This window comes from Aedes aegypti, chromosome 1, assembly GCF_002204515.2.
Source record: "Aedes aegypti strain LVP_AGWG chromosome 1, AaegL5.0 Primary Assembly, whole genome shotgun sequence".
In the NCBI taxonomy this organism is placed as follows: Eukaryota; Metazoa; Arthropoda; class Insecta; order Diptera; family Culicidae; genus Aedes; species Aedes aegypti.
Genome location: NC_035107.1, coordinates 31636038 through 31660440, shown reverse-complemented (window position 1 = coordinate 31660440; position 24403 = coordinate 31636038). Strand labels below are relative to the sequence as shown.

General features: G+C 39.3%; 1 protein-coding gene across 3 annotated transcripts in view; it reads right to left on the bottom strand.

Annotated features, from left to right (window-relative positions):
- The window catches only part of LOC110674836 (RE1-silencing transcription factor), a 54910-nt gene extending 31893 nt beyond the window's left edge, over positions 1-23017 (bottom strand). For all 3 annotated transcript variants that reach the window (XM_021839317.1, XM_021839315.1, XM_021839318.1), the window contains exon 1: positions 22027-23017. The gene's annotated coding sequence lies outside the window, so the exon portion shown is untranslated. The remainder of the gene's footprint in view (positions 1-22026) is intronic.
- Between the last annotated feature and the right edge of the window lie 1386 nt (positions 23018-24403).

Below are 24403 nucleotides of genomic sequence, written 5' to 3'. Positions count from 1 at the left end.
CAGAGAGGATCAAGTCGGGCCCTCATGGTCGTTGAATTGCTTTGTGTGCTGGGCGAGTTCAGTTTTTGGGGTCTTTGTCTTGTTTCCTGCAGATTCTTCACCTCATCTCTATGCTCGACGGATCCTTCTTCGTCTTGTTCTCTTCGGCCGTCGTCATCGCCAAAAAAAAACACGAGAAGCGAAACGAAAAACAGCCAATTCGTGACTCTGCAGATCATAAATCTGCCCCCCGAACAGTCGAAACAAAGCGCCCAATGGCCCAGCTCAAGTAATGGCCGCCCGAGAAATCAAACCTCTGGAATCTCCATCCATCCTCGCATCAACGCGCGTTGGAGTCGTCGTCCTTTCCGTTTCGGAGCCAGTAACGACCAACCGACGACGACGAATCCAAGCAACCAGATTGAATTATGTTCATTTCAAGTTTCGTTCCCCACTGATCCCGATCCTCCGCTTACGTCCGTGCCTTCTCCACTAACACAGACATCAAACGTGATTTTATTTCGAAATGTATTCCACTTTCAGCAGCCGTGTATCGATCCCCTTCTGCGGGTTTTGACAGGCCCAGTCGGCGGCGAGAGCAAATCACGATCGATCGCAGTAAACCGCGAGCCGAGCCATCTTCCTCTCCCGGTGTCGTGTCGTGACTCGTCGCGGTCAACGCCAACTTCGATGATGATGATGATGGCGGCGGATGAGGAGCATCATCGATCGCTGGCTGCGCGAGGTATAGAATCTTCTGCCCTTCACCCCGTTGCGCCCTCTCCCCTTTCCCATGGGGGCAACTTCGTGATCCAGCCCAGGCAGGGTCGTGATGACCGATCGGTAATGATGGCGACGATGATGATGGTGATCATGCATGCGCGCTGAGATTCTTCTTCGTGGCTTCCTTCGCATCTCTTGAATTCAATTCGTCGGTCGTGATTCCGTTCGATTTTTATTGGTCGATTGAATCTCGTAAAAATCGCTCTTTGTATTTCGCTTCACCTTCACAACACTCCCGGACAGGGGTGGCCATGAGTTGGAATCATATAAATGTTTCGAAATTATATTATTTTTTTTCGGTTGGCAAGGTGATTTATCGACGTTATTGATGAGCAGCTCTGCGACGACGAAGCGTTGCGTTCATCTGATTCGGTTTTTTCACTCATCATCGCCATCTTCTTATCTTTCCGCGTCGCGCCGCTTCGCTCACCCCTTCTGCCTAAGCACGCTATCGCAATCCCGAGAAATGTACCCACGGTCGCTCTTATCGCGAGCATTCGTCTTCTTCAACCGCAACAACGGCGGCTGAATAGGACGCTTCAACTACGGTGGTCAAATTCCTCCGAATTCGTTGTGTCTTGTCTAAAAATAGCTCGCAGCACCCTTCCCAAATTCGGACTCGAATCAAATCAAAATTCGATGATGGCAACGATGATGATAATAATTGAACGGAGAGCTTGACTGGTTTCTGACAGCTTTGCCATTCCATCTGACAGCTCCCATCAAGGCACGCACAGACACACTCACACTAGAATGGATCCGGATCCAAACGCTATCGCTTTGACGGACATTGATTTTCGAGCTTCTAATCTAGTATGGCCCGAGGGCGTCCTCTCAGGTGAGAAGAACTTCGGTTTATTAAACTCGCTACAAACCGTTCGATGGTTTGATTTGGGATCGCAGAACTGGATTTGAACTGATGAAATCAAAACAGAAGTTTCCACTCGGACTTGATGGTAGATCAAAGCAACCAGAACGATTGCCGCCAATGACAGTTCAGAATCTTTATCTGAGCAAAGACTAAATAAAGACATAGTAGTCGGGCTCAGGATAAAAACTTCGGTTCTTCGGTACCTAAGTTTGACAGATCGCAGAATATTTTTCACAGCATAGAGAAGTTCTTATTCTCTATTACCTCATGTATCATACAAATTTGGGCATAGACATGGACGTCTTAATTTCGTCTGAGTGCTTTGACAGATGGAAGCGAGTGTCGAAATGAGTTACCGTCAACCCATTTCCTATCGTTAATCACAGCTGCTTCGAGAAAAATTCCATTTTCGCTCGACAAATAAAATCCGCTTTCGCATCCGTAACCTCATTTTCAGGATGACGCATTGTCCCCAACCACCTAAAATCGCCACCACCCCAAACAGGCCCAGGAAAAACACAACAACCGTTTTCCCCGTTGCCATAACAATAAAGAATTCGCCCCTCGTTCCCCTCCCCATTTCGTCTTTTAGGCTGGCTGTCGTTGATCGCTGGGTACACAAGTGCCACAGTGACAACCTCCGCAGAATTATAAATATTTTCCCGGAAAAACTCCTGCGTCCTTCCCCTCTTTCTTCCTCGAACCCACTTCCAACTAGCTTTATTTCAAACTACTTCCATGCCGGGGCTTGCTTTGATGTCAAGTCAGGCTGAGTCAAGGCTTGCTTCGATGGTGGCGGCAAACGGTGATGAAAATGATGGTGCTTTCTTTCCCATTCTCCACCAACCGGGTTGCAAAATTCCGCGTCCAACGACGCACAAAAGCGAGGACTCAACGGAACACAAAGAGTGGTGGTTAGGGGCCGCCCGAAAGGCGAAATGAAAAATTCGAAAAACTTTTGTCTGCATACACATAAATTTTCCGCGCGGCACCGGAAACGGGGGAGAGCAACTTTTTCTGACTCGAGAGCAGTCTCGGTTCTGGGCTTCAGGGCGCTCTGCAAGGATCGATCTGGCTTCCCAGTAGGGCTGAGCGTTCTTACTGAGTTGGGGAAATGGGAACAAAGTTAAGTGAAAGTGTGTGGGTGCGTTTGGCATTGGTGGAAAGGAATCATTCAACTGTTTTAAATGAATTTTCCGGATCGTGGAGTTGAAATGCTTTGTGTAAGGAAGGTTGAGGCTCTTTAATTGGGGTTTTTTCGTTCAAAACCGGCTCCAAAACAAAATTTTCAATAAATTTTGAGCTTTTTTAATTCGGACGACATAGCATTGAGAGACTGCCAAATCAGATTGAAAAGTTCATCCATGTTCGTTTAGACAACATGTATTCATTTCTCGCTCCATGGCCTCCTTTGCTGTTGTTTACTGATAAACCTGTTGTGCATGATAAACCAAAACCACTCAATTTATTTGGTAAAAAAGCGAGTCGTTGGGCGGTATGAATGAAATGTAGTAAATTTGAGTTTGCTACATTCTCGGTAGTAAACGCTACATGTGGAACACGAGTGGAACCTGTTTGTGTCATTTTCCTTTCTACACCTTTCGAACATACTACAAACAACGCGTTGCTATGAATAAAGGTAGCATTTACTACGAAGCTACTGGTAGTTACCTTCAGAGGCTGCTACACATGCTTTGAGATTGCGGATTTGAATAGAATAATTTACTTCTGAGTAAAAATCATGGAAAAACGATATGAGTTATGATATTTCAGAAGGTATTTTGAGTTTTGCTAAGAAATTCTGAGATTACGAAAACATACACCCCACCATTTTTCTGAGATTCACGTAAGATTACCGGCCGTAGCAATTTGTAATATTCATGTGAATTCTGGTATTACGATAATTATGTTTTTTGTAGGAATTTTGGGATGTCGGTAGGAATTCGGATAGTTATAAAGTTATTCTGAATTTTACGTTTGAATTATGACAACTCAGATTCTCAGATTTCCTTTGGAATTCCGGATTTCCTGTAGAAACTTTTGGATTCCGATAGGCAAGTCGGATTTTGAATGATAATGCTGGATTAGAAATCTGGTAAAAACTCTAGAATTCGAGTGGGAATGGGGTTCCGGTTATTATCTCTTGGAATTCTGTGGGTATCTTTGAGACGGTATTTCTGTGAGCGTCTATATGATTTCGGTGGGATTCCTGCGAATTATTGTGTGTAGTATATATGGAAATTATTGTGTCAATCTTCGAAATTATTGTAAGAACCTTTAAGATTCCGTTGATCTCCAGTGCCATTGGAATTTCAAAGCTTTAATATAAACCTTTTAAATGTCAGAAAATATTTTCTAGATTCCAATGGGATTTTTTGAGCAATCGATAAGAATTTTAATAACTTCAGAGGGAACCCTAGTGTTTTAGGAGAGATCCTCGTTGAATTCTAACAACAACCATCGGAGTCACTACAATTCCCATCAAAATCTCTACATTCTACATTCTAGAAATTTCAAGGATATCATCAGGAACCACACCGAAATAACGAGAATATCATCCGGAAATTTCGGATTTCAACATGCTGTTGAGAAAACACACGGGGAACCTCAAAAATACTCAGTACTACACCCATAAAATTCTTTGATGTACCATCATCATAACATCATACACATAAAGAGAATGCCAGATTCAAAATTACACTACAAATCTTGTCAAATTACAGCATCTTCATGAATTTGTACAAATTGTCGCGTAATTGATAAGATTCCATGCATTTCCTTCATATGCATGATTGTATCACAGACAAACAGACGTAACAGCTAGAACAATTACAGGGTGTCTACTCGTTTACCGAAATGAAATTCCCTGATATTTCCAGGTTTTTCCAGGTTTCACTTAAAAAAAATCAGGTTCAAGTAATACTCTAATTTTATATGTTTAAAACAAACTAATGACAAATTTTGAAGTGTTTTCTATTTAATAGCTATTTATACGCTTTTAAACATTATTTAAAGCATGCTGAAGCTTTTCCAATATCCAATATCTCAATATGAAGGTGCTAACAATACCAAAGCTTAAGTTTTATTCAAATGAATTGTATTTTCCAATGATGATGTCTTTTATTTTGTTTATAAGAGCTCTGTGAACAGAATGGAACTTTCAAGTACATCAGTATGCTTCTTCTTGAAAGTATTTTCAGTACATATAATTTACCATTTATTTCCATTGGTCGTTTATATAACTAAGGCTAAGAGCTTCATGGGCGCAAAAGTAAAACTTTATTTGGATTTGTGGCAATAAATACTAAGGTAAACGATTTATTGGCAAATAATCATACAGTTCTGACCTGCAGTGATTATCATTTTTTTCGGATAATAGCAACACGGATTATCAAGCTCCTGGGTAATCGCATTTGACCACATAACATTTTACTGTGGCAATTTTATTTAATAAATGATGAACTTTTGCATTTCATCCGAAAAACTTAAATTAATCATGATTGATACGAAATTTTAAATTTGAAGTCGTTTTTTCTGAAATCAAATATTTTTCAATAAATTTAAAAATTGTGCATGAAGCAGGCCTGGTGGTGACTGAGTTTCTTGAAAATAGGAAATTAAAAAACCTCTCTCCAGAAAAAAGAGACTAAAAAGTAACCAAAACGAGACCGAAAAGAGACAAAACAGTAATCAAAAAACGAAACCTCACAGGAACCAGTATGAAATAGTTTGATCAGACTGACATTTCTCTGAGAATCTTTTTAAAACTTTTTTTTGTCGTGACATTATGACGACATATCAGCAAATCTGGTATATGTAAGTAAAGGACAAACTTTCATTGATGTATTATGACGAGATATCTTTATTTGAGATTTTCACTCTCCATGAATTTTCGTAAGGAATTCTTCCAAAAATTTTGTTTTGGATATTTCGAAATAAAACCAGGATTTTCTCCAAATAATATCACAAAAAATACCTCAGGGCTTCAATTAAAAATTCCTTCATATATTATTTCAGATATTTTTTGAAAAAGCCCTTAGTCCTCTAGGATTTTATCTGATGATTCTCCACTCAGTTTTTCTAGAACATCCTCCAAGACTTCCGTTTAAAACATGTTGTAATATTCAACCAGAGACTTGTCCAGATGTCCCCAAGGATTTTTTTTTTTTTTTGATCTTGACTACATTTTTTTCTGAGGATACCTTCAGGAATCACTCCAGAGATTGCTTCTAAGATTTCTTAAGAAATTCCATCAATTACATAAATTTCATTCCATAAATTCCATTAACATTACAGAATCCTTGGAAAAGGTTCAATAAGGGCCGGAACGTTGGATAACGAAAACATATAGTTGTTTTTGATTAATTCAGTAGACTGAACTGCCAATTTGAACCCAAAACATCAAATATACAATCGAACAACCAGATTAAGAAATTTCTCCATTAATTCTAAGAAAATTCTCAAGGATGTTTTCAAAACTGTTTTTCAAGCATTCTTCCAGGAGTTTCCTCTAAGGAAATTTTCCAGAAAGCTGAGAAATTGCTGAGAAAAAATCGTGGCGTATTCCTAAAGTAAGTTTTAGGTTACCTTCTGTTACAGTTACTTATGTAATTTCTTAGGTCACCTTTGATTTTCAGGAATACTCACTCTTGAAGAATCTCTTTCCAAGATTATTGTTAAGATAATTGAGAAAAAACATAAGATCTCGCAGAATATTGTGAAGGAACTCCTGGAAAAAGAGGACGACATTCCTAAAAAAAAATGTGTTGGAATAATGATTCCTATAATCGGAGGAATTCATAAAAATATGCTGTAGTGTTAACTGGTGTGGAACCTTAAACGAACTTTTCAATATCCCATGGGGATTTTTTGAGAAATTCATTGAAAAATGTTTGGTGAGCGCTCCAGTAATCCTTGGACGAAATGCTGGAGAAATTCCTATAACAAAATCTAAAGGAACTTAATAATAAAACACAGGTCGAATTTAAGGAATTATTTGAAATGTTCTTAATAGATTCACTTGAATAACCTCTCGAGAAACTTTTGGAGCTATTCTTTGGAATAACCGTAGATGAAATGGCGTTGAAATTCTTGTCGGCTTTTCTTGTAAAAGAAATCTGTGGGAAACTTTGGATATCTCTTAGATTAACAACTGTAGAATTCGGTTGAAAAGATGGTGAAAAAATATCTGGATGAAGTCCTCGGATAGTCTTTGTTCAAAGTACTCCCTGAAAATTTTTTTAGAGGTAATAACGTTAAAATGCTCAAGGATTTCTTGAAGCAGAAGTAGAGGAATTTCTTGCAGAATTTCTGATAAAATCTCTGGAGAAACCACAAGGATAATTCCTGAAGCTGTTCTCGAGAAATATGAGAAAAAAATTTGTATCTCAATTACCTGTAAACAAGATAAGGGAAAAAATAGACTTTAGAAACTATTTTGGTTTAAATAGAGACATCACCTTTTCAAAAATAGACTTTTTAGAGACTTGCATAAAAATGGTAAGTATCTATAAAAACCCTGCTACCAGCTCTAGACATGTTCGTCAGTTCTTTACTGAAGAAATATAGAGACATTGAAAACATCAATCATGTGTTGGTAAGCTGATACAATTTCATACTCGAAAGGATCCTCACTCAGGATCAAAACAGCTCATACAGTGTTTTGAGAGCGGCGCAGCCGAATTTTTTTTCGAATGAAGAGAGTTTTCTGGCAAATAATGGTAGCTCTGGATTATGACCCAAAAATCCTTTGTCGTGAACATCATGAATCTCTGCCTCAAAATAATTTCCCTGATAGTCATCGAAATTCCCTGAGAATTCCAGGTTTTTTCCAGATTGAATAAAATTCCCTGATAATTCCAGGTTTTCCAGGTTTTTCCAGGTAGTAGACACCCTGAATTATCAATTTAAAACATAGTCACGTGAACATTTACAACCAATGCTAAAAATACCTCATTTGGCCAACCGTGAACTAGGTGGCGGTAGTGAGCAAACGTCAAACTCTAACAAAAGTGATGCGAGCGCCACGAGTGGCCCGTCGGCCAACTACCAAATATTAGAATTGGGCGTTATTCTGCTGTACGATGCAAATAATTAGAGTGTTACGTCTGTTTGTCTGTGATTGTGTTAATTAAGAGTGACGCTTTTTCTTTACGTGCAGAATCACTCTGCTCTCTGAATGGATTTTTTTAACGTGCAGCATCAGTCACTGCTACCCGTATGTAAATAGTAAAAGCTCATGTTCGAAAACAGTACGTACTGCACGTTCGAAAGGCTTTTTATTCATACCAAAAGTGTAGTAAACTTTTTGGATTTTGTTTTCAATGAGATGCTACATGTATAAAAAATATGATAATTGAAATCGAGTATCCGTTTTTACTGTGAAATATCCACTTACAGTTGAAATCTTATCTTATTCCAACTCTTTAATATATAAACAATTGGAATATTGACACATCTGAAGATGGCGCCCAACAAACTGCTAAAATTGCACTGATTCTTGTATAAGTCTTAAGTTTGTCACCAATTTCATTTTGTAATACGTTTGAATATAATATAAGTCTTATCCTTTCCGGACTCTGGAACGTCAACAAAGCTGATAAACAGATGATACTAGTTTTGGCGCCCAACCATGCACTGAAATCGATCTTAAATGACAAATTTCAGGTATTTTTTTTATGAAAAGTGGAATAGGCAACTTATTTCGACACAACTGTGTTTGAATCGGATAAGTTGAATTCTTAGAACGTAGAACCGTAGAGAACTACTGAGCTCGATAGTGACTCGAATAGAGGTATCTTTTTAGTTTACATAGGACCCCTTAATCAAAGACAAATTAAAGACCCCCATGTCCCTTGCAGTTGCTCAAAATTTTATGGCTCATAAGGTAATCTAGAATGCCGTCCAAAGTGTACTGCGATCTGTCAAACTTGGGTACCTTTTGCACTACCGAGGGACCAAATGCAGTACTAGAAGTGGTACCCAATCTGAGCCCGAGTGTGACGGACCTGCCTTAATCGTGTTTGAAATCGCAGCAAGCCGTGCGCGCGGGCGGTTGCGTTTCGAATTTTCTGTCACGTTTGCTTCGGTTCCGCGTTTTCAATTCGACTGGCGAAACATAAATGCGGCTGATGGTGCTACGCCACTTGCAAATATCAATTTTGTGGTGTTCTGCGGGCTAGAATTTCACGTGATTCACCGTAGTTTGGCAGGCACTACGTCACCCGGATTTTCTGTTTGCTTGTGATTTCAAGTTACAGCTAGTGGAACAATTCGAAGCTTTAGAAAAAGTGAAAAGCAAGTATTTTGTGATAACAGAAGTCAGAAAGTTTGTCAGTGTTCATTGCCAGAGGAGCGAAGGATTGCATAGGTGTTTCGAAAAAGGAATTTGATGAGTTTGTTCTGATCAGCAGCACATGATCACAAGGCGTAAATATTAAACATCCTATGGCACTACCCTTTCCATTAACATTCCACAACATCACCAGGTTTCGCAAGGACGTGACCAAGACAGCTCTCGACCATTAGAGGATGTGTCAATCTTGTTTGAGAGTTAGAGGTTAGTCCCAAATTTCTGGCTTTGGTAACAGGGGGGAAGGAGGCAACCCTCATACAATGGTCTAGGACTGTACCACCTACGAATTTGTTCGAAATGCTCAATGCTAATATTACCCTTTAATCGTGCTTGGTCTTCAAGCCATGTATTCTCTCGAAAGTGTTTAAGAAGTACGATCTGATGTAAATCATACTCAAGAAGACAAGATACAATTTTCTTCTTGAAGATAAGAATTACAGGATTCTTTAAATAATTAAACTCCTTAAAATATTCATTGACAAATTTTAATGGATTCCATAAAATACCCTCCATAAATTACACCCTGGTGGAAAACCTGACTACGCCCTTGTATGAGAGAATTTTCGCCGATTGAATAATTTTTGATTTTTAACAATAAAATTGCCGAAAAAAAATATATTGAAGGGACATGCGAGTTCAGTAAAATTAGGCATATTTTATTTTATTAAGTCAAAACTCCGAAAACTCCAACTACGCCACTGACCCGAAAATGTCGTGTGGTGCTCCGATAAATAATGGAGTTCGTGAAACATTACTGAATTTAAACAGACAGTTGAGTAAAAAGAACTTAGCCAGTAACTAATTTTTCGCTAGTGAAAGCTTCTGTTGAAGCATTCGTAAGGCTTCTCTGAAGCAATCGGAAGACTTTTCTGAATCATTCGGAAAGCTACTCTGAAACACGCGGATAGATTCTCTGAAGTATTTCAAAAGCTTCTTTGGAATATTTGGAACTGAAGTATTCTGAACTATTCTGAAAGCTTCGCTGAAGTATTCTTAAAGCTTCGCTGAAACATTCGTACAGCTACTTCAAAGGATTATGAACGCTTCTCTGAAGCATTGAAAAAGCATCTATGAAGCCTTCTAAAGTTTTTTTTTTCTGAACTATTCGGAAAGCTTCTCTGAAGTATTTCGAAAATTTCTTTGAATTCTGAAAGCTTTTCAGGATCATTCTGAATGCGTCTGTTATGAAGCTTTTAGAAATAGTAAAGAAAGCTTTTGGGAGCATATATGAAAGACTTCTTAGAACTATGTATTTAGAAACCAAATTAGAAGCATTCTTAAGCTTTTCTGAAGAGTTATTGATTATTAAGCGCTTCTCAGAAGCTACGAGGCATATTTTTTATCTTGAGCATTTTGAAGCATTCTTTTGAACTTTGAACAAAACTTTCAAATCTAATGATCAACCGAGGAAACCTAATCAAAAATTGAGCAATTTCCAACCGATCGCGTAATAACGTTGTCGTCATCATCTTCTTAGACAGCCGCCGTCAACCCTTACGATCGTTTGTGGCAGTGTAGCTGAAAGTGACGACGACGCCCTCGGCCCGCGTCTGTGTTGTGATCAATTTGTCTAAACAAAAGCAGATAAAAACGACACCTTTTTGCGCGCCCTTTCTCCCCCTCCCCCTCTCCGATTGGTCTATCTGAAACAATAACATAATCGCAATTGCTCCGGAGCATGTGTCGAGTTGCTGAGTAGGCTGTGGCGGCGGCGATGGCTGGAGGCGAACGCAAGGGCGGTTGAGCAAAAACAATCGAATCCGAGCAGGCGATGGGCCACCGCCGCCGCCTGCTACGATCTGCTCGCACAAGACTTCAGCCGGAGAGCGTGCAGTTTTCTTCGATGGTTGACGAACTGCTGCTTCTTTCGCTATTTATTGCTTCTAATGTCAATCTGTCAGAAAGACGATGGCGGCGGCGGCGGCGGTTAGCGGCGAAGACGTGCCGAGATCGTTTCTAATCATACCGAATTGGTCGCGCGCGGAGCATGAAGAGCAGTCAGGAAGATGATGGCGTATTATTTGTGTGGATCTCGTGGCACGGGGCAATTGAAGTTACGCCGATTTGGATCTGGTGAGGCGGACGCGGGCGGCTGACTGTGATTTAATGGGCCCGCGCCGCTGATGTGCCATCAGATGAACTTGTGCGATCACGGGACGCCTCTAATGTGTTATAACAATAGCAATTATCAATTTACGATGGGGCGGCGTGGCTGGCGGGCGGCACAAGTCGCGGCTGAAGGCGGGCGAAAACAAGGGGCGGCTGCTGGAGTTAAACGATGCGCGTTCGAAATAGGCACATTGTCACCTCCGTGGTGCTCGCTTCTGACGGCTCTCAAATGGGATGGATGATTATTTTGAATATATTTATAATGTACGTGGAACTGGCAGAGCAGCGACGGCAGATGAGGGGCGTATCAGCACTTTTGATCTCGACCCTGCAGAGCACCCGAAAAAAAAGATGATGGCGGCAGCGATGGGCAACACAATGAGTGTACGTGACAGTACATTTCGGCAGCGCGCGGGAGCCATTAATCAGACTGAAAATCCATTCATCATCATTAGTAATCATCGTCGTTTGCGAGCCTTATGTACCTTCTCGATACGTGTGTGTGCTGGCTGCCATCATCACCTTAACAACGAGCCACAACTCGCCTGCTGTGGTGCTGTTCTTCTTTGTATGTACGTCCAAGCGCGAGGCTTCCGAGAATCTGGAGTCCCCCCATCCCGCCTCCTCGGATCGAAGAGAGGCAGAGGGCATCCGAGCAAGCCATCCAACCAACCACGCCGGAGAGCACAAAAGAAGATGTTCGGCAGGGACGACGCCATCTTTGTTGGTTGCGAAATCCCAGTTTTCCGATGCGCGCGCGCAAGATTCGAACCGGCAGTAAGAGTTTTTATCTCATTATACGTTGCCGCAACACCACCATAATCATCATCATCATCATCATCCAATCCGCATGTGGAAAGCGTGGGGAAGAAAGGAAGAGTCACTAAATGGATGGTGGGAAGGAAGGAAGGAACCAACCAGGCGGAACGGAGCGCGGGGGAATTCTTCTGGGAATAATGGATTTTCCCGTGCTCGAGGAGGTGGCGACTTTTGCGTGCGGCTGGTTTGGGGTGAACGTCACGCGATGTTCTTCGGAGTTTGGTTTCTAAGGGGAAGGAGGCGAAGGATAACGATGATTCTGCGATGGAGGATTTTCAACTCACGGTTTCAAAAGAGGAGAGTGTTTTAGTTAGATTGTTCCTTTCTGTCTCTCGCATCTTCGTGCTGTCAGTTGCTGACTAGCGCATGGTAGGCCGTGACATTTTCTTCACGTGCCGCTGTAAGCAAACTTATTTGCATCAATTTCGAATTTATCACGATTCGATTTCTCTAACGAAATTCAATGAAGTCTCCTGAATGATTCCGAGAAGCACTTGAAACATTTCCGAATCTTCGATTTTGATTCGATTCGGTTGGACTTCAGAGAAGCGTTCCGAACGCTTCAGAGAAATTTTTAGATTGCGTCAGAGAAGTTTTCTAAATGTTTTAAAGAAGCTTCGAGACTTCTTCAGGGAAGCTTTCCGAATGCTGCAGCGAACTCTTCAAATGTTTCATAGAAATTTCCCGATTGCTTCAGAAAGTCTTTCTAAATGCTTCGGAAAAGTTTTCTTCATGAAATGATTGAGTGAAGCTTACCGAATGCTAAGAAGCTTTCGTTTTTTTAAATGTTTTAGATAAATAAGCTTTAGAAATGCTTCTAAGAAGTGTTCCGTATGTTTCACAGCAGCTTTCCAAATGCTGACCATTACTTAAACGTATAGAAACGAAACGCTCGAAACATTGAAGTAAGTCAAAAAATCCAATTTGTTTCTTGCCATCAGTAGGCTAGATGTTGATTTTCTGATATGTCAAACAGATTGTCAGTTGTCAGGGAAACGTTCCTCGAAATCGATTGTTGAAGCTTCAAAACCGATAAAATTTTAAATTTTCTTGACAGGTGACACTAGCCGAACGTTGTCAAAGCATTTGCATGTTATCAGAAAAACCGGAAGCAGATTATATAGCAGCGATTATGATTCGCGCTGTTTTGACAGTTCGCTGCGTGCTGCTGTAAATATTCTAAGTTGGGCATCAATTCTCAGAACCTGCTGACGCAAGCAAAACAAAAGACATCTCACCCCTGGTGATAAATCAGGCCGAACTCTTCGACGTGACAATCATCAGGTCTGTCCGCACCTCTGACTGACAGCATCTATCCCGCTTCCCGATGGAATCGATACCTACATCAGCGCAGCACCGCCGCAAGCAGAGTGTTGAGACATTATCGCGCCCAACCGAACTAAAACCCAACCCAACTGATAAAGAATCCATCGTGAATCGGTTTTTATCACCGCCATCATCATCGCCATCGACGACAAACACAAGAGCAGGGATGCCAGGGCAGTTGTCCGAAAATCTGTAAGATTTTACGAATTGTTGTCTAAAAGAATTCTGGATTCTGCATGTGGTATACGTAGAACCTGACAAATTCATGGGAAAATCCATATTGATCCGGCAAATTGGCACCACTGCCCAGTGACAGATCACCGCAAACGCTTAAGCGCGCGAGAGTGAAGCGCATTCGAGACCGCGGTTTCTCGTCGCCGTCACACATTTTTTTTTATTCTGGCTTTATCTGAAAGCAAATATATCGCATCGCATCGGGAAAGAGGGTCTTATCTCGCGGGGGAACAAAACTCACTCAGAAATCCCCTTTCGTCGTCGTCGACGTCGCCTAATAAAACATCGATCGGAATCGGAATCGAATCGAGAAATGATTTCGAAATCTGTTGCGTGAAGCAAGAGGAAGAGGCATTTCGACAGCAGCGCAGTGCCGTTCCGAGAATAGGATGGATGGTACGATTTTAGTGTAGCTAGGGTATTACCTCATCACCTGCGCGCAGCACTTGGAACGACGACCAGCCTGCTTCGATTTATACGATGACTTGTTTGACTATTTGAGAGTGGCGTGGCTGAAAGATTTCGATCAAAGCAAACAAAGCTCACATTCTCTGCGCCTGCACACAGGAGTAGTTTCGATCAATCAAGGACAAAATTATCCTCTGCCCTTAATGCACGGTGTGCTCGGCCTTCCTTAGCCGAGTGGTTAGAGTCCGTGGCTACAAAGCAAAGCCATGCTGAAGGTGTTCCGGTCGCTCCAGGATATTTTCGTAAGGGACGATTTAAATATGACGTCCATCGCCCATCGTCCATCCCCCCCTCCCCCTAATGATGGACGTCATTTTTGGATGATCCCTAATGGAAATTTCCTTGACTTCTCTGGGCATAAAGTATCATCGTACTTACCACACGGTATACGAATGCGAAAATGACAACTTTAGCAAACTATCGTAATGATCGACTTGATGGGGCATGTGGGGGAGTTTCAATCATCATTCATAGGCGTATAAAACATCAACTGTTTTCGTCATTTGAAACTAAAGTTTTTGAAACTTTAGGTGTTTCTGTTGAAACACAGTTTGGTAAATATACTTTCATAGCTGCCTATTTGCCTTTTCAATGCTCTGGACAGCAAGTTAATTTGCTTCAAACTGACTTGCGAAAATTGACTCGCAATAAGTCAAAATTTTTTGTCATTGGTGACTTTAATGCCAAACATCGGTCATGGAATAATTCTCAAAGTAATTCCAACGGCAGAATTTTATTTGATGAGTGCTCTTCAGGATATTTCTCAATTCAATACCCTGATAGCCCGACATGTTTTTCCTCTTCTAGAAATCCATCTACGATTGACTTGGTCTTAACCGACTCTAGTCATCTTTGTAGCCAATTAGTTACTCATGCTGATTTTGATTCTGATCATGTCCCTGTTACATTTCAAATATCGCATGAAGCGATTCTCAATCCTATCAGCTCAACTTTCAATTATTTACGAGCCGACTGGAATATATATGAAACGTATGTTGACTCTAATCTTGATGTTAACATTTCTTTAGAAACTAAAATTGATATTGACAATGCTCTTGAAACTTTAACAAATGCCATTGTTGAAGCCAGGAACATTGCAATTCCAAAATGTGAAGTAAAATTTGAATCCGTGATTATAGACGATGATCTTAAATTCTTGATCCGTCTTAAAAACGTGAGGAGAAGGCATGAAAATTATATGGCAGGATTTGCAGAAAGAAATCAAGAAACGTTTTGCAGATTTAAGAAACAAAAATTTTGAAAATAAAATTTCTCAATTGGACCCTGGCTCTAAGCCCTTTTGGAAATTATCTAAAATCTTGAAAAAACCTCAGAAGCCAATACCGGCATTGAAAGAGGAAAACAAATTATTACTAACTAATTGCGAAAAAGCTCAAAAACTTGCAATGCAGTTTGAAAGTGCGCACAATTTTAATTTAGGACTTACTAGTCCAATTGAAAATCAAGTTACTCAGGACTTCGAAAAGATTCTCAATCAAGAGAACGTTTTCGAAAATGCCTGGGAGACTGATTTCGAAGAAGTGAGAACTATTATTAAAAAATTCAAAAATATGAAAGCTCCTGGCGATGATGGAATTTTCTACATCCTCATCAAGAAACTTCCAGAAAGTAGCTTATCATTTTTAGTTGATATATTTAACAAATGTTTTCAATTAGCATATTTTCCTGACAAATGGAAAAATGCTAAGGTTGTTCCAATTTTAAAACCAGACAAAAATCCTGCAGAAGCTTCTAGCTATCGTCCAATCAGTTTGCTTTCCTCCATCAGTAAACTTTTTGAAAAGGTTATTTTGAACAGAATGATGGCCCACATCAACGAAAATTCAATTTTTGCCAATGAACAGTTCGGTTTCCGCCATGGACATTCGACCACTCATCAACTTTTACGTGTAACAAATTTGATCCGTTCCAACAAATCTGAAGGCTATTCTACTGGTCTTGCTCTTCTAGACATAGAAAAAGCATTCGACAGTGTTTGGCATGAAGGTTTGATTGTAAAATTGAAAAACTTTAATTTTCCAACATACATTGTTAGAATAATTCAAAGTTATCTGTCAAATCGTACACTTCAGGTTAATTATCAGAACTCCAGATCTGAATAGGCTGACCATACGTACCGTATTTCACGGGACAGTACCGTTTTTACGACCTTCTTGGGCTGTCCCGTCGTATTATTAAAAATGTGTAATTTGTCCCGTATTTTTGGAAATTAGGAATATGCGCAACTTAGTTTAAATTATTTTCAAAAAAATTAATACCTGCTTATCTTTTTTAGTAGTTTTCAGTTTGTCAGTCAGAAATATGTTTAGTATCGAACACAAACATTTTATTAAAATTTTGTTCAGGCACTTATTAGGCGAGTTCGCCACTAACTTTTTCGCTCATATTTATGCTATTTTTTATTTTAACGAAAACTGTGTCTCATCAATATTTAACATAAAAATACGAAAATTTCCAATCTTTTTCCCTATAGCTCGAAGTTAGTTTCCTACATCATGAGCAGATCATTTTCTACGTTGTGTCTTGCAATGGACATTTTTTCGTATTTCGTTCCATTTGTTTTTTTTTCTTTACAAAACTTGACCTTAAAAAAACTTGCTTCTGCGTTTTCAGAACTATAATTTCTACTAAAAATTGAATTCATTTTTCAATATTATGTATCATTCAAAGAAAAAAATATTGGCTTCCAAACAAACCTATGTGAACAAAAATTGAGTGAAAAAATACTTTCAATGCTTATTAGATTTTTTGAATCTTCTTATCTTAGAGAAACATTATCTATCAAATATATATACATATTATATTGAACAATAATTCTACTTTCTATCAATAATGAAATTTAAAAGGCTACATTCTCAAAAATGAATTGTTAAACGATGAATGAATGAAGTTTTTTTTTCAATCATACATCGTAAGACTATTATCCTTTTTTTCATTTTCTTACGACTATGATTCTGGAATATTTTTCACAGAGATACATAGTCTGCGTTTCAGAATATTTTTAAATCACAACAAAAAGAAATAATCTTAAAGATTTATGATTCAAATGAGATTTGCGAGTGACCAGATATCGTTAAGAAGTTTGCAGTAGAAAATTTTAAAATATGGACGACCATTATCTATAGCTGATGAGTCCGGCCGAAATATGTTAGGCTGAAACAAATTAGGGCTGATGGATCATATAGCCGAATGAATCATTAGGCCGAAAGGATTGTTAGTCCGAATGGTAAAACATATGGTAGGTAATGCCACTTTTTACAATTACCTTCAGATAGGGAAGGGCTTCAGATTAAGCTTTGCTGAAAAAAAAAATCCAAGTTTATAATATGAGAAGTGCCATAAATCAAAATGATATAATTTGAGAGTACAACATATAGATGAAAATAGATCTGATGATTATTCGCTGAAGCAACATTACTCGAAAGAGCAGCCAACGATTATAAGAGGATGAGATGTGATCTTAACAAGCCATAACTCCACAGATAACTATGAACGTGTAGCTCTAAAGAGTAGCAAATTTACACCAAGAGGAAGAAATACTAATGAAGGTAAGAGTACCTAAAATGTATATAAAGCACAGATAGCAAAAACAGGAGAGAGAAAACTTATTGAATAAAGGAAAAAACACTGGGTCATACGATAGTCCCTACAAAAAAACGTTCTTTGCACTTAGTCTTATTGAAAAGAATATCTCTGCTGGAGTAATTGAGGGCCACCTGTATTCAAATGAAACCTTTCATGAAAAAAAATCTAAATAAATAAAAAACACAATTGGATCCTTGAAAGAACTGTTCTAATTGGGTTTTGAGCCTAACATACTTCGGCCTAACGTAATTTGACCCAATGACCGGATACCTATCTATCTTTTTTTAAGATCATCCTGCTTTTGGACTTCATTTGTCCCGTTTTTGTTGTATTAGCTCATGGTCAGCCTAGATCTGAAAGACTTCCTGTAAGAGCTGGTGTTCCCCAAGGCAGCATTTTGGGACCAATATTATACAATATTTTCACATCTGACTTACCTGAGCTACCTCAGGGATGTCAAAAATCTTTGTTTGCGGATGACACAGGCCTCTCCGCCAAAGGACGTAGCCTGCGTGTCATCTGTAGTCGATTGCAAAAAAGTTTGGATATTTTTTCTTCATACTTGCAAAAATGGAAGATTTCTCCTAATGCTTCCAAAACTCAACTAATAATATTCCCACATAAACCAAAAGATCTTTATTTGAAACCTTCAAGTAGACATGTTGTCACGATGAGAGGGGTTCCAATAAATTGGTCAGATGAAGTTAAGTATCTAGGGCTCATGCTAGATAAGAATTTAACTTTCAAAAATCACATTGAGGGCATTCAAGCCAAATGTAATAAATATGTAAAATGTCTCTACCCCCTTATTAAGGACTGTTCATCTTATAAAGTGGATACCTTGTGCATGCTGTATCTTTCTTATTAATCAATGAAATTTCAATCGGTTTTTTGCACATCGTTCGACTAGTATTGTACAATGTTGTGATAATAAAAATTCTCCAAAATAATTAAATTTCACACGAATATGGAACAACGATTAGATCGGTCGATTTTTTGAGGTTATCAAAATCAATGATTGTAAGAAATTGGCTGGAAAATTCGATAATTTATATTTTCTATATTCAAAAAAGGCTTGTTCTTCGAAAGCATCATCAATCAGAAGCCTGATGGAAAAAATCAAGTTAATTTTGGAGCAACAATTTTACAGATATAATAAAATCAATTTTCCCGTATATTTTTAAAGAATTTTTTTTTAAATTTGATGTGAATTGATATGAGTAGGATTTTTAGTGTAAAAGTACGTCCTGACGGAAGTCCTAATATAGTATTAATATGAAAAATAACTTACGCCTTTATAGAGTTACTTAGTAAGTCCCCACGTCACATTCAAAGCACAACAGAAACACAATTGTTTTATTCTTAGAAGACCTATCAAAGTACATTGACAATCATCAAAATTGGCAACACTGCTGTAATAAAATCGATTTTATTTTCCACATATTATTTTCATAATATGTTATTCTGAGATTACCAATTGAAAAATTCGGAGAAAACTGTTTACAATTTGCTGTAGATCGATAAATATGCGTACATGATTTTAAAAGTATGAGAATTTTTAGTAAAACTACCATAAACAGTAAAATTTATACTTAAGACTGTAGTTTAATCTCACGATTTAGCTTTCGTTTATACTAATATAGTTTCTTTAGTAATCCAAACTAGTTTTGAACACGCTTTTTACTTTTCTCTTTTGCTGGGAGTGAAAGGATGGTGTATCAGCAAATTTGGCCATAAATGGGTAAATCACTAAAGTTACCTAATGTCATAGAATGGTGGAATATAATTGATATTTTTAAAGCTTTATCTTTAGTAGAATAGTAAAGGATACAAACATACAATTTGTTCATAAAAATAAGGATTTTTGTTTTGCGAAAAATAATGTTAAACTTTGACGGACAGCTTTTTTTAAGAGTTTTTGGAAAAACTATTTAGCTCTTCAACCAAAAGCATTTTCAAAGATTTTATATTTTCATAGCATTTTAGAATAATAGGTCAACGATACACAGAAAACCGATTACGATTTTATCAATAAATAAAAAAGATATAGCATAAACAAAGTGTCCACTTTATAAAATGAACAGTCCTTATAAGTATTGTTGAGCTCTTGGTACCATAAATTTCAAAATTCGAAAATCTTAGTTTTCCCCATTAACCTGATACGCTACTAGCAAGTAATTTCTTGGCATGGGAAATTCATGTGAGTAGGGTAACCAATATATTTTTGACCCCTATATATTTTGGACCCCCTGGGCCGTTTTCCTGCAAATTTCCCAGTTTAAATCGAGAGACCAAAGACAAAATAAAGACCTCCATGTTCCTTGCAGTTGCCCAAAATTTTAAGGCTCATAGGGTGATCTAGAATGCCGTGAAAAGTGTACTGCGATCTGTCAAACTTGGGTACCTTTTGCAATACCGAGGGACCAAATGCAGTACTAGAAGTGGAACCAAATCAAAGCCCAAGTGGGACGGACCTGGAGAGACCAACTCAATTTGCATGCCGTTTGGAAAGATAGGACTATTCCGCACTTGCCTCAACCGTTTGCACATAGAAAATGTCTTTATTTTATCTGAAATTAATTTCATTTAATTGTTGCATTCATGCAACCGTTACAACGCGTTACAAACAGAAATTAAAGCCGTCAGAAATTTTTCAAATGTAAACAAAAACTTTTTTCAAATTTCTGAACTAAAAGCGTAGAATTTCTTTGGTTTTCCATTGTCAATCGAATGATTAGACTATGGGCAATATAATATGCTTGGTGTCGTGGATTTTGTCGCTAAACGATAAAAAACGCCGAGGGTCCAAAATATATACTTTGAGGGTCTCAAATGTATTGGTGTGTCCAAAATGATGGAAAACAGTGCTTAACAATTTAATTAGTTTCGACGTTTTTTGGATCCTACATGACCGTATCGGCATTTTTATTTCGTAGATGAAGTTTTTCTCTACATTTTGGCATGTTCTTTGACTTGGTTACGCTGTGCAATTAATTGATTGGGGCAAACAACTAGAATCACTTCCTTAGAGGGTCCAAAATACGACCGTTACCCTAGTCGATGAAGGGAGCGCTTTTTTCTGATCGCAGTACGCAGTTTAAATGAAATGTCAGTTCAAACGGGAAACGCTGTAGAAAATTTGTGCAAGGAATCGGCGAGGAATTTCTTTAGCGATTCCTTTTCAGCAGCAAATCAGGCTATACTGACAAAAAACACGCTTTGTATTTCATTTCCTCAATGCCTATTTTGGCGAATGTTACGAATAAGCGATTATGGACAGCGTAGATTGAAGGACAGCAAATACCATGGAGCTAGGGAAACATATAAATAAGTACAGAATATCGTGCACGTGACCTGACTGTGTATTACAAAAATATAACGGGATAAAAAATCTCACACAGTAAAAAAGTTTCCGCCTCAAATAAGTATTGTTGAGCTCTTTTTAAATTTCGGAAATTTTAGTTTCTTCCCATACTGACAAAAATACACACTTGGTAATGCATTTCCTCCATGCCTACCTAAGTAAGCTTTAGTAGCAGAACAATAGTTTATTAAACTGAAAAAGGCTTGAGAGTGATTTGTTCAACACTTATTCAGCAAAAATGTTTGTTGGATATACTTCTGTCGAATGCTACAAATATGCAATTATGGACAGCGTAGATTGAAGGGACCGCTAATTCCATGGAATCATGGAAAAAATCTGAATATGTACAGAATATCGAGTTAGGGAGAGTTGACTGTAGATTAAACAAATATATATCGTGATCAAAAATCTCAAATTTGAAATTATAACCACCAATTTGAGACTAGTCACTCCTCTGTGCAGCGCGCGGTGGTTGATGATGATAAGACGAGAGATCGAAGTTGGCTTTGTTTGCTCCGAACCCGTGAGATAACACAACCCCACCGAGGCTTACTGCGACTCTTTGAAGCCCCCGGAGCACGGGGAGGGAGAAAACGGGTCAAACGGGTGGTCGAAGGCGGCGGTGGGATGTTTACCGAGCAGCTTAAGGCAACGGAGACCTCTTGATTCCTGATTGGGAAGAGTCGATGGGATAGAGGGATGGTGGCAGCAGCTGGAGGTGATTTCATCAGCTTCTCACCTGGATTTCTGGCATATGCGCAGAAAGCTGTGCCCTCGTGTTCCTCCTCCGCGACCACACTCCACGGCGAGGTCTCGGAGGCGGGAGTGGATTCCTCGTGAGTTAGATAAGAGAGATATATCTCGTCCTTCGACGGATGGAAGAAGGCAAGAAAAATCGATAGGAAACGGTTTCAGCTTCAGGGTGTGGCGATCCGCTGATTCTCCTTCAAAAAGAGCACTCGGATCGTAGCCACCAATCACTTTGATGAAACATCACCCCGAGTGCCTTCTAATGAGGATGACCCTGGATGGATTTCTCTTCCTCTGCTGCTCGAGAGCTTTTCATGCGGGTCGCGAAACGCGATGGGTTTGTAGATATAAAGCTTGACTTACCTTGAGCGCCCCTCGAGTACGGTTTCCTCGCTTCTCCTCGCGGTCCACGGTTGAGTAAATGTTTCAACTTCGGCTAGCTCCTTCAAGCGTGATGATTAAGTTCTTTGGATTGCCTCACTATGGTTTCCGATAAATCTTCAATTGCACTTCATTCAGTTGGATGGATGGAATCTTCCAAAGGCACTACTATCTTCCACCAAGCTTCGATATTGGGTCACATAATCCGTCAACTGATTTCATCACTTTAAGCTCGGTTTGCAACTGCAAGGCACTCTAGATTGGTTCGATTCATTCGATTGATTCACATTTCTGCACTGTGATTGCTTCGATTGAGCTCCACACGTTCTTCGACTATCTTCCAACAAGTTTTCGTTGTATTGTTTGCACTAGATTCGTTTCAGTTTCCACTTAGTAAAAATCATTCACAACTCCCAAATCTCCAATCGAGTTTCATTCAGGCTCCAAATATTCGCACAAACTATTCTCGTTCGTTTCAACACTTCAAAAATCAACCAAGTCTTCGATCTTGGGTTCTTCACAAACGCGCGCGCGCTGATCCTTCGCTGGATGCAAAGTCTACCCTCTAAGATCCCTCCTTCGAGCTGAGGAAACTCCAGAAAAATGCTGCGTGATCGTCGGCGCACGGACGAACGACCGAAGAGGAGATGTTTCTTCCACGACAGTCTTGGCAGATATGACTATGAGAAATTGAGAAAGAAGTTTCTCATGCTGTTGCTGCTGCTGCTGCGCGCGCTATCGTCTTCGTCTCCCGTCTCACCTCACGCGCCACACCTCGCTTGCTTCGCTCGCTGTGGGCAGCTGCGACTGTGTGCTTTGCGTCGGACTCCTTGCTCAGCGCTTGCTTCGTCCGTGTCGATATCTGTCGCACACTCACTCACTCACACACGCACGCAATCATCGACCTGACTCTGCTCTGAGCGAGAGCACGACTGGGGCTGATGCGAAGGCTTTCGCTTTTCCCGTCTCAACCGCTTGCTTGATGTGATAATGATGAATCCGAACACGACGAACCCGTCTGCTTGCGCTACGCTCTCTTCTTGCGTGGTGCTTATGCTGATGCGCCCTCTCTCGCACACACCTTCTCGACGGAGGTGAGTTTCCTTTTCAGTGCACGGGGTGGTGTGGTGAGTTTCCAACTCGCTCTCTCGCTCTCTTGTTCCGTTTGCGTGCTGCGCCCGTCCACCCCCGTCACCCACACACGTCGCTCAGTGCTAAAGGTGGTTGGTTGGGTGGTTCAGTTGAGCTGAGGATGGAAACTTTTCTACATCCGATTCGGCGGAGGAATCCGCGCGCCGTTCTCCTTTCAAGACTTCGAACCGTTGCGTTGTTGTTGGTGTTTTTTTTTTTTTTTTTTTTTTTTTTTTTTTTTTTTTTTTTTTTTTTTTTTTTTTAATTTCTTTATTAGTATCAATCCAAACATTACATTCATTATTTCTTATATCTAGGTGTTCTGTGTTATTAGACAACACTATCATCCTAATTTGGTAAAACAAATCTAAGATTTTATTAACATTTTGTTAACAACATATTACATTTCATTTGCCGTAGCAGTTCAGATTTTTTACAGGTGAGTTGATTTCACCTGCTTATAAGAGAAAAAAAAAGTTTTTAATATACTTAACCTAACTTAACCTAAACATATAACGCATTAATCGTGGCAATAGAAGATTGTAACGATTTTTGCCTGAAATTATTGATTATTTTATTTGACATTTGTTCCAATGTTTCAACATTGGATATCCTATGTAACTCATTGGTACTATACCAGGGAGGAAGCCTCAGAATCATTTTCAAAATTTTATTTTGAATTCTCTGCAGAGCTTTCTTCCTGGTATTACAACAGCTAGTCCATATTGGTACAGCATACAACATGGCTGGCCTGAAAATTTGTTTGAATATCAAAAGCTTGTTCTTAAGACAAAGTTTTGATTTTCTATTAATAAGGGGATAGAGACATTTTACATATTTGTTACATTTGGCTTGAATGCCCTCAATGTGATTTTTGAAAGTTAAATTCTTATCTAGCATGAGTCCTAGATACTTAACTTCATCTGACCAATTTATTGGAACCCCTCTCATCGTGACAACATGTCTACTTGAAGGTTTCAAATAAAGAGCTTTTGGTTTATGTGGGAATATTATTAGTTGAGTTTTGGAAGCATTAGGAGAAATCTTCCATTTTTGCAAGTATGAAGAAAAAATATCCAAACTTTTTTGCAATCGACTACAGATGACACGCAGGCTTCGTCCTTTGGCGGAGAGGCCTGTGTCATCCGCAAACAAAGATTTTTGACATCCCTGAGGTAACTCAGGTAAGTCAGATGTGAAAATATTGTATAATATTGGTCCCAAAATG